This window comes from Pinus tabuliformis, chromosome 4_2 (assembly GCF_031772625.1).
Source record: "Pinus tabuliformis cultivar Carrire ecotype Pingquan chromosome 4_2, CPIR1, whole genome shotgun sequence".
Classification (NCBI taxonomy): domain Eukaryota; kingdom Viridiplantae; phylum Streptophyta; class Pinopsida; order Pinales; family Pinaceae; genus Pinus; species Pinus tabuliformis.
In genome coordinates, this window is record NC_142304.1 from 857006513 (window position 1) to 857011032 (window position 4520).

A 4520-nucleotide genomic window follows, 5' to 3' on the forward strand; every position below is an offset into this window, starting at 1 on the left:
GAGAAGTTCCCACATTTGGCAACCGCGCAGCTAATACGCCAAAAGATAAACACATCGCCCAGAGTCATCAAGTTGGAGCCACGCCAGTGGCTGAGAGGTGTAGAAAATGCAGGACTGTTAAACCTGCTCTGGGTGTTGCATTACCATCGCGCCCCAGTGACTATTTTTGTCATCAGGCAACTGCTCTGCCTGGTGCATGATGGGTGCTTGTGGTTGGAGGAGCCCATCCCCATCACGGACCACTTAATTCATAGAATTACCGGTTCCCTTGCAAAGGGGAGGACCCAACGAACATCTTGGAGGGTAAAAGTGATGATTTGGTGATCACAGAGGCCATGAAGAAGAAGTTCACGGCGGAGAAGAAGAAGAGAGGGTACGTGATTTCCAGCATCAACAACGACGCAGTCAAAGTTGCGATGCAGATATTGGCTGGAAAGGTTATACGGAAGTGCCACATGGATGAGGTGCCCGCATCGGTGGTTGCACTTGCCGCGCAATGCACAGAAGGGGTCCAGTTTAACTGGGTAGACTACTTGTGCGGAGAGTTCCTTGAGAACTATTATGAGGCACAGGAGTAAGGGAAGACTTTTCATTATGTGTGGTTGCTGTTGTCCATCGTGCTGGTGGCATGGGAATTTCCCAAGGACAACTAGTTCCCAATGATTGCACATGACCTTCCAGAGGCAGCGAAGTATGCTTCACTGTGGGCAACTAGAGATGCGCAAAGAATCAGGGACAATAAGATATTATGGGTGTTCACAGAGATGAACATCAAAATGGGGATTAATCACAAGCCGCGGTTATCACCCACTGTCTACAACAGTCTGTAGAGATTCACAGAGTTCAAGGCAGACATCCACCACGTGTGCATTAGGGCGCAGAAGGACTCCGTGAAGACATGGAACGAGCTACCTTATTTAGCAACGGACAATGTCATCTTCGCGGTGCTTGAGTCGCGGCCGCCGAAGTGGCGCACTCCAACCAGCTCCGTGGTGGAAGCAAAGAAGTCTGCTACACAGAGGAAAAAGGATGAGGCAAAACTACGAATGGCGCAGTTGGCAAAGAAGTGAAGAAATGAAGCAGTAGCTGCCAAGGCGCAGGAGGCGCGCGACACTGCGAAGGCGACGGAAGAGCAACGGAAGGCAGCAGAAAAGGAGTGCGAAGGCTAGGAGTCGCCTTCGCCGAACAAGAAACAGATACAGAGCATGGTGGCGCGGACCTGCAGACGGCATCCACACAGCTGAAATGATTGCGCCCAAGAGAGCAAGTAGGGCTGCGGAGCAAGTCGAAGGATTCAAAGACTTCTTTCAACCCAATCACCCTCACTGAGGGGGATCTACATGAAATTGGGGAGACGGTGAGGGACGTCATTGCGGAGGCCCTCCAACAGTTTGCATAGGAACACTAGATAGTGTTGGAGGTTCTCTGAGCGCAGATATAGGAGTTGCAGGTGCGCACTCCACAGGTTGGTACTGTGTCAACCAGCCTCGCACTAGGCACGGCCGCGGTTGAGGAAATGCTGCGTGCCCAGATGACCAATACTATAGTGCTGCCAGAGGGAGCACTCGTTACAGAGAATGAGGCCAACAAGCCTATGGTCAGCAAGTTGAAGGGAATCAGGCTAAATATGGTTGCGCTCCCTCGAGAGACGCTCTATGTTTTGCAGGATGGAGTTACTGCAGAACTGCGAGCCAGGGAGGGCTGCGCACTCCAGGTCATGAGCGAGAAATGCATCAACATTGAACAGTTGAGCCTACAGTGCGATGAGGTAGTGGCACAGAACTGACAGCTAGTGTAGGTGGTCAAGGAAGCCTGCCAGATGGTCCTGGAGTTGGCCATCCAAGCAGAGGAACCAATGGAGACACACATCCAGAAACTACTAGCAGGGGTGCGTAAAGCAAAGGAAGAGATCGCCAAGGTTCAACTTGTTAGCTACCTATACCAATAGGTTTCATATTTCATGATTGGCAAAGAAAGTTCCAAATATGCTCTGCTTTGATGATGCAAAGATCCCATATTTCCAAGAGAAGACAATGTGTGTATATAGCTTGATGTGGACTCAATTTTGATGGATGGTCCAACAGCCTAATCTGGATCATGCCATGTTTCAATTTTCTGTTGTAGAATAGAGAAAGAAGTCTGTCCAAACTGTTTAATCTTGGCAGACCAATAGCTTAGGTAGAGAATTAAGGTTCCCAACTGCTTAATCTGGGACCTTGGAAGCAATAAGGGTAGTTCTAGATAGAAAATCAAAAGAAAAAGCCAAGAGAAAAGAAAAGGCAAATAAGGGTCTGCAAGTCTAAGTGCACCCTCCAAGAAGAAACAAAAAATGCTAGGCAAGTAGATGGGTAGGCAGATGGGGTTGCAGAAATGTCATTCCTTACAATTGAATGTGTGCTAACCTATTCACAAAGGAAAATCAATGGATTGAGAAGGTCTTCTTCTCCATCATGTTGCAGCAAAGCAAAGGAGCATGTCTAACTTCACATTTTCCCCTTTCACATTCATTACTAACATCCCTTCATTAGTTAAGATTCATGGAAGAATTTGAGGTTTTATGGTGGTTCTTATTCCTTTAAAAGCCACATTTCTTGTCTAAAAATCTTTTCATTTTGATCTACTCCCTAAGCTAAGTTATCTTCACATAAACTTAGTGATTTCACTCCTCATTCGCCTTTTCCATCCATATTAACCCCTAACTTCTATTATCTAAATCCCCTATGTTACCCTTTCCCTACTATTATAACACTATGGTGTATAAACCCCAAGCATTGTATAAATATCCCTTCCCTTGGCATTATAGCCATATGTTCACTGTTAGGGATTAAATTGGCATCTGGTCAGTTTAAGAACCCTAAACCTTACCCCTTTTTCCCCTTCTGAAGCCATTTGACCCATTAAACCCTTCATTGGCTAAGAAACCTTGTGAAAAAACCCCTTTTTACCCATAACCCGCTTCATTTGCAAAAAACATACAAAAACCCACTTTTTCCCGTTTACCCAAAGTCTTAGCGCTATGCGCATTTTTGTAAAAACATTGAAAAAACCATATGAATCGCCAAATTCCCAAAGGTCCCGCCGGGCGCAAATTTCAAAAGAAATATTATTTTAATCCCGCCCGCATCCGTATCGTCCGGCCAGCTCAACGATCCGTCGACCGTCGGATCGGGCCCTTTTCATCCGACGGCCCTCGTACATATCGGACCGGCCCCGACGTCCGAAAGATAGCTTCTGAAATCTGTCAGAGGGTGACGTCAGGCCTCTGCCACGCGTCACCCTCACATTGTATCGGAGGTACTTCTGACAATTCCGCTTCCGTATGGAAGGCGGTGCGATATGAAACCGCTAACCACTTCCGGTTTCGGTTAATCCGCCCTGCCTACGTCACCGCCAGCATCACTGCTACGTCAGCGCCGCGTCGGTACCCCCGTCCGCCATTACTCCACCTGTCCGCCACCTCACCATCCCCGTGGACCTCTCTTATGCCGCCACGTCACCCGATGACGTCATGCTGACGTCATCCAACCTTGACCCCACCTGATGACGTCATCCAAAAAAGGCGCCAATGTTCCAAAAAATCCATATTTTGGCCAAAATTTCGCGTTTTTTGCACTTTTTGCCAAAAACGCTGTTGTTTTCTCTGCATGGTTTTTACGTCCAACCGCGCACCAACCTGCTGAACTCGACCTGGAGACCGCTGGCGCGCCATTTCCACCTGCATTCGTGTCCATTGTTCTCTGTATACCAGGTATTTATCCTTGTGAATCCCTCATGCACCTGGTTTCGTCTGTAAATTGCCAAGAAAGCTTAAAACACTGAGAAACTTATAATTCACCGGCAAATCCCCTATGCCTAGTCCCCATTTACACTCTAAGGTCGAAATTCACCGGTTGAGCCTTGTTTGCCCGAGTTTTTACCAATAACTGCATTCTGTTCGCGCAAACGTGAACGGGGAGTCCAAACTGCACAAATTTATTGTGAAAAGGAGTTTAAGCCCAGGCATTCTTCTTATCAATGCTTTGAACAGTATTTCAATAGCTGCAATTAACCATTTATCCTCTGTTCCTCAGTAATTCACCTTCCTTTTCAAGCAAAACGCTTTTTGTGTTGCTCTGCACAGTAACACCAGTTTACAAGCAAGCAGAATCCTAAAGTAGCCATGGATACACCAGTAGCTCCTGTAGCATTGAACATTGCTCCATTAAATGCCCCTCAAAGAGAATTGGAATGGCAGCCTCTAGCAGACATGGACTATCAAATATCAGAGGAAATGCTAATGCACAGCAAGTACAACATTCACTTGTTGAATGAGTTGAAGATTAAACATGAGTGTGGAACAGATGTATTGGGCATTTAGGATTCTTTCCTCCCTATCTTCAAGCTCCCTCAGGTCACACAGTTCCCTGACCTAATCCACTTATGTGCTGATTGCTATGATGCTACTCAGAGGGTTGTGATTGACCCTTCAGGTTCAGTAGTTTTCTATGTCACCCCTGAAGCCATCAGAGAGATGCTGCACT